We start from the raw sequence: 12,798 nt of genomic DNA, 5'->3' as shown, positions 1-12,798 counted from the left end.
ACTTCTTGTTCCACTTTCTTAATCAGGTCCACAGTGTAGCCTCTTTCATAAAACATCTCAAAAAGTTTTCTACATTCATCCATTCTACATTCAGCAACTTTAATGCTGACTCCGATACAATTAGAGTATTATTAGAAAAGGAATGGGCCAGGTTTAGTGCCACATCAGACTTGGGGATTATTTTTAACAAACCTTTCAAATGCACTTACTGTAAGGGGAAGGAGTATTAAAAATATTCTTGAGCAAAATAAAATGATTGTTCACTTTGTAGAAAAGACAAAGTTGGCACTTTTAAATGTGGACTTTGTTTCCAATGTGCATGGATTAATAAAACGGATAGAGTTTATCTTAAAAGCAGGGACAGGCTGATAGAAAGTAAGAGTTTTGCAAACTGTAAAACAAATGGGATAGCTACCTGCAATAAATGTGATTCATTCTAAGTAGGAAAATCAAAGAGAAAGTTAAAAAGCAGAACGTATAAACATTATGACATTAGGAATAACTGTAAAAACTATGCGCTGTATAGGCATACTTTACAATGTCAAGAAGCCAAGTTTTTCTTTTATGTCTTGGAAGTGGTACTCAAGGACATTAGGGGTGGCCCATGGGAAACCCGACTTGAGTATAACGGACTTTACTGGTAACTGTCATTGGAAGCCACAAAGCCTCCAGGGCTTAATGACTAAGTTTCTCTAAAACCAGTTTTAAAACTACGGTCAGCAAAATTATGTTTTCCAGCCTTGGTGTTATTCTGCTTGTTTGTATGCATTCTACGATATATACATTTTAAGTATTTATAAATTGTAGATATTTTAGATATTTTTGAGATTTTTACAAGCATTAGGTTGTATACTGTGCTATCACTGTGTGACTTAGTATGAGAGCTTTAGTATTTAGCCACTAGATGGTGCCATTTGATATCTTTTGTTAATGCTGTATTTATGCACTTCTATTTTAGTAAGCATTTTTAGAATGTTTATATATATATATATATATATATATATATATATATATATATATATATATATATTTAACATCAGTATAGGTTAAATGATAAATGTTGTTAGTTAGGCATCTATTTATTGATCATTTTAGTATTTCAGAATAGATTAAATGTATATATGAGTTTTATATGGGGATATTGTTACATGATGCTCTGCCAATGAAAAGTGTTTATTAATTAAGCAATTAGTATTTAAGTAGAGTTCTGTGCTCAGTATGCATTTTCCATCTGAAGAAGTCTGTTTGCAGACGGAAACGCTGGTTATTGGTCTATGAAAGCATTTATGTGTATTTACTGAGGATCGAGGGGCTAGTTTTAAGTATATTTTACTTTTTAAAGAAGTGCAGTGAATATTAAACATTTTATCACACCAAGAGGTTTTTGTGGGCTTTTTCCAAGTGCTTTGATTAATGAATCATTCTTATAAGTAGTTATATCAGAAGAATCACATGTATGGAGGTGGACATACCCCCACCTGCCCTAATGCAGTCTTGTCTAAGTAGTTGTGAGGAAGACAGTATTGAGAAGGGTGACTTCCTGCCACACCAAAAATAGCCCTTTTTGTTGCATGTGACACTGCTTCCCCAGAAAAGGTTTTTATTTCAGCGGGAGGAGACAGTCTTAATGCCCCAGTAGTTTACAGAAACAGCTTGATATGTTAGGCATGAAAAGCTTAGACTTGATACTTTTCTCAATACTTCCTGGGAACAGGCAGTCATCCAGGTATGGTTAGATGGGCATCCCATGTAGCCTAAGATGAGGCAACATTGGAGTTGTACATTGGCTGAAAACCCTAGAAAGTGCAGAGTCCAAAGTGCAAATAGATGAAGTAGAATTGCTGGGATCCTGTCTAGAACCATAGGAATTTCCTATGGCCATAACTCTGGCTGTGTTCAAGGAAAAAAAACCTGAATACAGCTCAGGTGTATTGGGTTTAATCAGTTGACCAGATGCCTGACAGAGCTGGCAGGGGAAAAAAGAAATGGTGAGGCTCAGCCTGCTTGCCTCTCTTTGGGAGAATGAATAAGGAGATGATGTGCTAGCTATGAGCAGGCCATTTCTACAGACCAAGTAGAAGCCAAAGCTACAAACAGCAGCTGGTCTGAGTAAGCTGACAGACCTAAGCATGGTCTCTGCCTTAAAGGAGGGAGCGGAGTCACACAAAGAAATCCATTGCTCACAGTTGCCTATTATAATAGGAGCAGCACTTGGGGGGAGGGGGGTCTCCTTGTAACGTGACAGGCTCTAGAAATGTTGCAACAGTAACAACTCGGGGTCCACTCTCCTTCCACATCTTAGACATCATCAGTGCCAAGTGCCACTGCCAACTAAGTGTATCTTAGTGGAGAAGGGGAGGTTGGACTTAGGGGGAGCCACACTGCAGCACAAGATAAGCAACATACAATTATGACCCAATTATGACTTTCCTGTGGCCTTTGAAGATGGGAATATGAAGGTAAGCATTCTTCATGTCAATGGTAGCCATCTTGGCTTTTATTATTATGAAGAGTAACATGGACAGACATCCTGAATTTATTTTCTATGAGACACTTTTTTAAAATGGAGAGATCCAAGGAATGCTGTTTCGTCTTCTCATGGTGGGACCCCTTCTATGGAAGCAGATATGACCAGTTGCTCTATCACTGGACCTGTTATCTTGCTGGGGGTATCTAGGGCACCTCCATGAAAGGACGGAGTTTTTGAAGTCTATTTGTATCCTGACAAAGTCAGCATCATGGCACCTCCATGGTCATGGCCAACCACTGACTGCTGAAAACGTTAATATTACTCTTATTGGGTAAGGGAAGGAGATGAAGGAGTTCAGGGAAGGTTGAAAGAATACTGAGGGCAGTGTCTTGATAGGATGGTAGAGGGGCTACTGTCCCTATATGTGCCCTGCTGCCTCCCTCCAACCTCTTCTCCCACTTCAGTAGCCTCTTTCTAAAGGTTTCTTCCGTTTTAAATCATTCATCCCTGGTCTGTTTTCTATACAATGGCCATTATGTTGTGGCAATACTTCTGGAACTGGTGGGTGAAAAAAAAAAAGGTGTTCACTTCAAGTATTTTTAAATATTTCTTGTGACTTGGGGGGGGGGGGGGCAAAAAGCAGGTTCTTGCCCAAGGGGGCTTTAAGGAATTTCCTTCTGATACATTCAAGCAAGGTCTGGTTACTTAGCTAGATGTGACTTGAAATGACTGCACCTGATGCAAATGCCCCAGCAGATGCAGTTATTGAGTTACAGCCGCATTTTATGACATGTTTTTCAATCTTGAAAGTTGTCTCAATAAGTCTGGTGTAAGTATAAGTCGTAAAGATGCATCTGGAATTGCCTCTTCCATCCATTCCATTATTTTTAGCTTGTCTCCATGATACTGTAAAACATGGATTTGGCAATCAAAAGCCCTGAAAAGAAAATGGTTGCTGTCTACACTTTCTCTTAAAATCAGTCAAATCGTAGGTTTTAATTATTTATTAACTGTTAGAAAGTATTAGCAGCAAAAGACAACTTGTATCACCTAAAGATAACCATGGAAAAAAAAAATAGATCCGTAATGTGATACTTATGTCGATATTTAGTCCTGACATCCAACCTGATAGCCTGCCAGGCTTCTTAGGGGACAAAGGCAGTCTTTAAAAATACACTGTCTTCAAAATCTTCAAAATTCTTGGAACATGGGAATAAAGGATGTGGAGGTCAGTTTAAGCTTATCAGCTCCTCTTACCTCTTGTAGGAGTCAGACATTTCATCTGAGCTGATTTGAAATGTTCCCTCATAGGATTTAAATCATCACCAAAGGGACATTCACCAGTAGAGACGGAAGCATTAAGGACCTTTCATCAGTAGTGCAATAAAGAAGAGGTGAACTCATCCTTCAGAGCCCATCATAAATTCTGATAATCACCAATGTCTAAGGGGGAAAAAAAGATGTGTTCAGGGTGCTCTTTTTTCTTTTAGCCAGGGATAAAAGTGCTTAGGCACTACATTCCATGACAAGACAACTCACAATGTTTTCAGGCTTTGCTCTGAAAATGCCTGTTTTGTAGATGTAAGCAATGGCTTCACAGAGGAAGAAAGTACACTATGCGGTGCAAATTAAACTTCCTAATACTGCCCAGATAGCAATGTTGCGCTACAATTTGAGACGGAATGAAATGGACCAGCACTGGAAAGTAAAAGTAGCACACGCATGCATGTATTTCCTACCAGTTTTGTGGAGGACACTTAAGCAGTGTTTTTTCATCTACTAATAAGTGGTATAACAGCAACTGTATGCAACAATGTATTGTTTTGGAGAAGTAAACAGTTACTTTGACAAATGTGCTGAGAAGGTGTGGGCAGTAAAATGCTGAACTTTCATCATACATTATATAAAGCAATGGGTTAACAACAGCAAATAATGCTGTTCACTTTCCAGAGTTCTAATGGAACCAAAGTTTAATTCATGGCACATAATTTAATTATGTATATCCCATTAAGTGCAAAACTAGCACTATGTTTCATTGCGGTCATTACCATTTTCTTATAGTGACCTCAGTCTCCTAAAAATAAATGACAGTGCTGATGTAAAGAACACAAAGTTCTCTAAACAAGCAGATAATTACTTCCTATTAGTGTCACATCATGCTCTTACATCAGATTTTATATTAGAAAATGACTTTAATCTGTAGATGGAAGCCACACAGTTACATAGAAATACGTAGAGACGGCTTGCACCTGTCACCTTTAGGCTTTCGAATACTGGCCAAGGCTCTTGCCACCTCCATAGTGCCTTTTTTAGGCAAGGCTCAAAAGACAAACCCATCGCCATAAACAGCACAATTAACAAAAAACTGAGGGTAATGCTACATGCCAGAAGTCTAAACCTCAAAATGCACACAGTCGAGGCACTCCTCAGTGTGGAGAAAATCGATATATGTACAGTAACAGAAACCTGGTTTAAGGCTCCAGAGAGCACCCCAGCACTACCAGGCTACAACTCATACCACACATTTCGGCCATACAACCCGGACCGAAATACAAAAGGCGGGGGCATATCCATATTCATCAAGGATACCCACACCTCCAGGTTGCACAACACGATGCTTCAGAGATCATCCACGTGCAACTAACAACAGGCAAAACTGCAATTCAAATTGTAACTTGCTACAGATCACCCACCATGTCCCAGGACCCTCATTCCGCATTTCTGGAAACATAAAGGTCCTACCAAACACTCTAATATTGGGCGATTTCAAAACTCAAACATTAACTGGGAGAACTACTCAAGTACTAACTCCCTTGCCCAACATTTCCTAGAATGTATAAACTCAAATGCCCTGGATCAACTGTTCATCACTCCCACCAGAGTGACAACATATTGGACCTGGTCATCACCAATATGGGCAACCGGTGGTTAGATCTGACCATAAACAAATCACTTTGGATATCCACATTCTGCCCCCACCTCCGGACAAGGAAACCACCGTGAAAAACTTTTCAAAAGCAAACTTCACGTTACTTAAGACAGAGGTGGAAAGTTTCAAAGCCCCCATGCTAAAGGATAACACTGTCAAAGCTGCAAAATCCTTTGCTAATGCATTCTACGGGCACCTACAAGAATGCATGGATCGTGCTATCCCAAGCAAAACCAAGACTCACTCCTCCAAGAAAAGGAAACCAGTCTGGTGGAAGCCTGCCATGAACAAGCTATACAATAGGAGGAGGAAACTAGTACAGAAAAGAGTAAAATCCCAAGAAGGGAAGACATCCCTGATCAGTATCAGCAAGAAACTACGATCCCTCATAAAATCATCCAAGGCGAGCTTCAAAAGAAAAATTGCCAAGGACTCCAAAGATAACCACAAGGCATTCTTTAGCTATGTCAAGAATCTAAGTGGCAATGCTCAGATCTGCTGGGAGTTACTACAGAATGGCACAAAATACACTGAACTGACAGATATTGCCAACATCCTGGCAGACAGGTTCAGTGCAAACTTCATCCCCCTCTCACCCCCAAAAGGGCCCATAACCATACCAGAAGAATGCAGAGCCCCTAAAATCACAGACACTCAGGTTAAAACAGCCCTCTCCAAAGCCAAAAATACAGCATCAATAGGAAAACACAGTGTCCCAGGCTGCATCCTACACAAGCTCAAAGACGAACTAACCCCTAACCTAAACACAATGTTCAAACTCAGCCTCTCCACAGGCTACGTACCCAAAGAGTGGTGCACAACAACAGTTATTCCACTCCACAAAGGTGGAGCCACAACAGACCCCAGGAACTATCGCCCTATAAGCCTGACTAGCTTGGCCTGCAAGGCTATTGTGCACATAGTCATGGAACTCATTAACAGAGACATTGGGAACCGCGAAACACTGGACCCTACCCAGTTTGGCTTTGTTAAGGGCAGATCATGCCTCCTAAACCCAGTGGACTTCTTTGAGACAGTTACCAAGACTATAGACAAGGGAAAGGTGGTACACAGCCTACCTAGACCTCGCAAAGGCCTTCAACACCATTTCCCATTCTGGGATTATAGACAAGCTCAGCAGCCTGAACATAAACCCCTACGTCACAAGATGGGTTGCCAACTGGCTCACGGACAGAACCCACATGGTGAGAGTTGCAGGAGCTAGGTCTGACACCGGTTACATGTGGCATTCCCCAAGGCTCAGTCCTAGGACCCCTCCTGTTCGGCATATACTTCTCAAAGGTACAGGCAAGCACAGGGAGACTATGGCTGATGAAGTTTGTAGGCGACTGCAAACTAGGGGCTATAACTGACTCTCCGGCTGACACAGACATCCTCCAAAAGGGTCTCACTGAGATGGACACCTGGTGTCAAAATCATGGTCTCAAGCTAAATGCCAAAAAGTGCATAGTCATCCCCTTTGGAAAAAACAAAGTACCAACAAACTACCACATAGGTGGTAATCCCCTAAATACGGAAGACATAATAAGTGATCTGGGGACACAAGTAGATAGTAATTTCTCCTCTGATAATCACATTGCCAAAGTGGTTAGAAAATCCTTCTGTGTGGCCCACCTAATCACAAAAGGGTTCAAATCCAGATCAAAAGAGGTCATTGTGCCCCTCTACTTATCACTCATCAGACCCATCATAGAGTGCAAAGCCCCATTTGAGATGTACCTTACAAGACACCTGCAACAACTGGGAAGACCACAGAAGTACCTCACCAAGAGGATCACTGGCCTCAAACAGATGCCCTATGCAGCTCGACTGAAGAAACTCCAGCTGTACTTGGTTGCATAACGCCTACTCAGAGGTGATCTCTGCCTGACATACAAGGCCATGTCCAACCCAGAATTGATGGACATGCTCCACCTAAAGAAAACCTTATCCCCTCGAGCCACATGCTCTAGAGATCTAAACCTCACCACAACAATAAATAGGACGTGCTGGAGGGATAGATTCGTGTCCCAGAGACTTCCCGTGCTTTGGAACAAGATTGCAATCTACATTAGGTAGAGCTCCTCGCTAACACTCTTCAAGAAAAACAGTGACGAGTGGATGGGAAACAAAGTTTACCCCAGGGATCACTTCAGTGGCTCTGATGGGCAGAGGAACAGGGAACTAATCTAAGGGGGCATCAAAAGCCAACACATTCTGGCGAGGCTTATAAATGCCTTCGGGCAGATAGCCTAGTACCTATGAACTTATACGTTCTATTATATAGGTTGACAAAGCAAGCGGAAGTAACATCATGTGACTGCCACTATACTATGATAAAAGCTGCAAGAGCACTTAAATTTGTTCTGCTTAAAGCATCAGGGAGGGGACTGGGCTGGAAAAATTTTGACAAATTATCTATCTTTGTAATATCCATATCCACTGGAAAAATCTATTTCTACTGAAATGATCTAGTGCTATCATTCTATGTATCCCATTACTTCATGTAATAAAACATAAACATGCAACTGTAATACCAAAAAGAAGTCAGAACTGCTGAAAAAGTACAGTTGTACAAGTAAACTTTCCATAACAGTACATAGATCATTGTTGCAGTAGCATAAAACTGTATAGGACAAAACTTGTCAAAGATATCAGACTTCTGGCCAGTACATTAAAGTTTTTGGATGCTTTCCTTGTGTACCACAGCTGCACTAAAGTATGAGATTGCACTGGTATAAATAGGATATACAGGCTCCAAGTTTCAGAGCTTTCTTACCTCAAAAAGGGAAGCTACAGCCAAAAGGTAAGTCATGCCCTGGAATATCAAATTAAGCCAAATTATATCTTGCCATCAACAAGGGTACAATGAAGATAGGGACCCCACCACAAGCCAAGGTAAACAGCAAGTAAAATGCAGTGGGGTGGGGGTGGACAGAGAATGTTAGTACTGCAACAGTTATCTCAAACATCTACTGCTTTGGTAAATTTATTTACACAGCTGTACTGTGTTCATCACTGGATCACTTTCACAGCGGTATAAAGCTGCATGGGGCAACCGCCACAGCCCAGACAGTAAGGGTAAAGGAGCAGGCCTAGAGTCCAGCAGACCCTGTAAAACAAATCAAGCAAATCATGTGAAAGTGTACACAGAAGACCAAAGTGCTGCTTCTAGAGTAGTTCTAGAGTCCACCCCTTTCCAAAAGGCATCAGAATTGGCCACAGCTCTAGTGGAGTGTGCCTTGACATTCTGAGGCATATTTTTTTCACTGTGCGAATAGCAGAAATGGATAGCGCAAGTCAGCTATCTGGATACTGTTGGCTTGCATACTGGTTGCCTTTTTTCTTGCAGAGAGCTGGTCTGACAAAATTAATGTTTTTGTTTTGTCCAAGAAGCATATTAGCTGTCTATGGGTAATCACAGAATGCAGAATATAGACAGAAGAATAGACTGATTTAAAGTAAAGCCAGAAACAAGCCTAAGGCAGGAAAAGAAAGATTGGTTCTAATAGTCACCCTATCATTATGAAAAAAAAAAAATAAACAAAGGGCTGGGATGACATGAGAGCTTACAACTGAAGTAAAACTGTCTTCCAAGTATGGAACTTCAGGGAACAGCTAGCTTCCTAGGTGGCCTAATATGTAAAACCCAGTTCAAAAACTGCTTGGATTAGAACAAGAGGGATATCTAATGTCAGATGAGCAGCAATGTCTGAAAGATGCATCTTCACAGAAGTGTAAGACAAGCAAGACATTAGCAATTGACCCAGGTATTGGAGAACCAGAGTTCCCACATGAGTTGGGTCCTGGTCTCTGTTACAGCACCAGCTAGAAAATCTTTTCCTTTTGGCTAAATATGATTTTCAAGTAATACGACTTCTAAGATCCTTTAATACCGGTTGCACTTCCTTTGTACAAAGGTATCTAAATGGGATGAAAATAAACATCCATACAGTCAGGTAAAGGTTTAGAATGTTGGCATGAATAACAAATCCCTTGCGTGTAAGTAAGCCCATTCTAAGGAAGGTATTCGTAATTGTTCCTTGTGAGTTGCATGAGAAGGGAGACCCAGTGTTGTCTGGACCAAAAGGGTGTTACCACAAATATTTTTAATGAGTCATTTACCTTTAGTAAGACACTGGTTACTACAGGAAAGGCATAAAGGAACATTCCTGTACATGGAAAAGAAAGTACATCTCTTTTCCATGCCTGTTGGCAGAGAATCCTTAAACAGAATTTCTTTAACTGTCTATTGAGAATGCAGACAAACAGGTCTACGTGGGAAGTTCCCCAGATGTGGGCAATGTCTTGGAAGACCACTGGGCATAATATCCAGTTGTGAGGGTTTTGTCCTGGATCTGCTCAGGAAGTCTGCAGTTGTGTTCTGCCATGATGGGATGCAGGCTGCATGAAGGCAGACACTGTGCTGAGTTGCCAATTCCCCAGCTGAGATAATTCGTCTGCACAAGGGGCAAGACCGGTTTCCCTCTTTTTTTTTTTTTTTTTTTTTTTTTTTATCACACCACGTAACTGTGGTGCTATTAGTAACACTGGTCATGGAGTCCAAAGCTGGTTCAAGGCTTTTATCAAGACCACCATTTCTTTGAGGTTTGTGTTTTTTCTGGAAGTGGGGATCCTAAAATCCCTTTAACTTTGATCCATGTGGAATTCACACCCCATGCAATTTCCAGACAGTCTGTGGTGACTAATTTGGATAGGGAGGAGAAAGAGGGAGACCTAAATTTAATTGAACCTGGCCACTTACCAGAGTAGTTCCTTTTTGGTAAAGTTCAGGAAAGGAAAGAGGATGCTGGTGCTAGATCCATATCTGTGAAAGCACTGAAACTTTCATTTGAAGTCTGGCTAGAGGAGCCATGAGGATGATAGCTAAAATCATGTAACCTAAAATTCTGAGGAAATCTCTTGCCAAAGCAATATACTGGTGAGCCAAGTGCAAGAACTGCAGATGGTAGAACGAGACATAACCCAGGCAGAGGTAAGTCAGCATGACTGAGGTATCTACGAGATATCCCAGAAAGACAAACCCGTGAGATGGAACTATAGACTTCTCTCTAGGCTTAATTTTGATCCTAGTCTTTCAAAAAGTTTACGGAGAAAAGCAGGAATTATCTGAGGGTCTTAAACAGAATCAACCAAATAAGGATAAATCTGGACTCCCTAAAGACTGCAGAAGGCAACAACTGGACCAGGCATTTTATGAAAACCCTTGTGGTTATAGACAGACCAAATGTCAAGAATGCAAACTTAAAATTTAACCTAGACAGAAAGAATGTTAAATAATACCAATTAGTCTTTGTGAATTGTTATATGGTGTTTGTCACCATGGACCACAAAGATGCATAAATAAGAGATGGATGGAAGAAGAGGAAAAGGGACTGGAGAGTTAACATCCTAAACTTTGGTACAATGAGAAAGGAATTCAGAACTGAAAGATCCAAAACAATTCTCCAAAAGCCTTTCTTCTTGGGTGCCAGAAAAATCTTCGAGTAAGAACCCATTCATCATTGAAAAGTTGGGGCAGGTTATATAACACCCTGAGATAGTACGTCTCATAGAATCTGAAGGAACAAGTGTGTCTTTTTTTTTTTTTTTTTTTTTTTTGAGGGAGACCAGGATTCCTTCTTTAACAGCCAGTGAAGCCCACTGCAATCTTTAGCCTTTGAGTTACTTTTAGTACTATTATTTATTTCCAGATGAGCAGGGAAAGAGTGAGAGCGAGACAGTGAGAGCCGATTAATTTGGAAGCGTGACCAGGGTGGTGAGGGGAGTAGGGACAATTTTTATATTGTTGTTTACTGGACTTTTGTTGACTTGGCTTAAAAGTTTTTTCCTTAAGAAGGGTCCAGGGCTTGAAGATATTCTGTTTTCTTGGGGAGTGTTGAAAGAAAAAGCTGGTTTACTCCCTAGACTAATTTACCTCTTTTATCCAACATTTTAAGGATCTCTGCTGGGGAACATCCAAAAAGAAATTTTAGACATTTCAGGGAGCATTCAAAATCTAAATCTGAGATTTGACATCTACAGAAAAATTCTGAAGCCTGACGCAGGAATCTTTTCATACAACAGAACCCATGGCAGGAACCATTGAAATAGCATTACCTGCAACATAAGGGCACTTAATAGAATGCTTTGTGACTGTTGAAGCAGAGAATACCAAATTTGATCAGGTATTTTTAGTGTCTTAAGCTGGAAAGGTGAAAATGAACTGATGCATGTTAGATAAAATAAAGATCAGGTACTTTGCCATATGGATCTGGCAGCTAAGTGTCTTAAAAGAAAGACTGGAAGAAGCTTACGCTTTCCTCCCACATCTGTCAAATGCTCTTTTACAAGATACCACTGGGGATAGGAAGAGATGATGTCAAAAGTTTAGTCCACTATCCTTGTCTACAGAAACCACAGCAGGGTCAGCTAAGGGATTCCTAAAGAGCCATTCATGAGAATCGGGTACTTTTGCTCAGCCTATCAAGTTTGTTAGGTACAAGAGGCTGAGAATCTGGAGGACACAAACTGAATTAAAAGCATCCTCCAATGTCCACTCTACTATAGGTATAGCTAGGGGTTTGGGAGAATTTAGAGTCAAGAGATCATAGTATCTTCTCTGCGCCTCTGAAATACCCCCCCCCCCCTCCCTACCCAATTAAGAATTCTTCTGTTTTACTAATTGTATCTGAAAATGAAGTTTCTGTGTTAGGTGAGTCAGATGCTACACTTTCCAGTGATTAAAGATTCATAAGGAATAGGAGAAGAGAACTGTGAGGAGTAATTCAGACCTTCCTCCAAAGTATCAAAAAAACCCTCCCCTCTTCAGAAGATAAGGGAGATCTCTTCCCTTGGAATATGAAGACACGGATCAAAGACTGAAGGGATTGGAAAGCTCTGAAGAGACTCTGGGCAAAATTATACCAGTCTTCTTGTGAGATTTCAAACTAGTTGGAGATGAAGGGGGAAAAAAGATGTTTAGCTTCTTGTGTTTTTTCTGGGAGATGTCAGGCCAAATCATCCTGGAAGACTCAAGACATCTGGACCTCCCATGAGTGAGCCTGCTACCTCTTCTCTTACCAATACCCAAGTCACACCATCATCTGCCTCAGTCAGAATAGCAGTGGACTCTCCTTCTCAGCTAAGACCAGGTCTGGCTGGATGTGCTTGTATCCTGACCATTAGAAGCATCTCAGTGAGCCTCATCATAGGGGCAGGGAAGAACAGACTGGCAGTCCAAGGGCTCCAAGACTACCACAGCAGATCCATCCATCCCACAGCTGAAAAACTGCATCCCTTTTAAATCATCTTCAGAAACTTTTACTTATTTTTCTGAATGCAGGAGGATGTCAGAGGAAGATTAGTCAGTAGCCATGGCTGCTCAAGCCATGATCTT

General features: G+C 41.0%; 1 protein-coding gene across 1 annotated transcript in view; it reads right to left on the bottom strand.

Moving 5' to 3' along the window:
* The window catches only part of ARHGAP33 (Rho GTPase activating protein 33), a gene marked incomplete in the record, with an annotated part of 3,206,105 nt that overhangs the window by 1,423,183 nt on the left and 1,770,124 nt on the right, over nt 1–12,798 (bottom strand).

The sequence above is a fragment of the Protopterus annectens genome, chromosome 8.part0 (genome assembly GCF_019279795.1).
Source record: "Protopterus annectens isolate FY-2018-M chromosome 8.part0, PAN1.0, whole genome shotgun sequence".
NCBI classification, from domain to species: domain Eukaryota; kingdom Metazoa; phylum Chordata; order Ceratodontiformes; family Protopteridae; genus Protopterus; species Protopterus annectens.
This window is presented reverse-complemented; position numbering and strand designations above follow the sequence as displayed.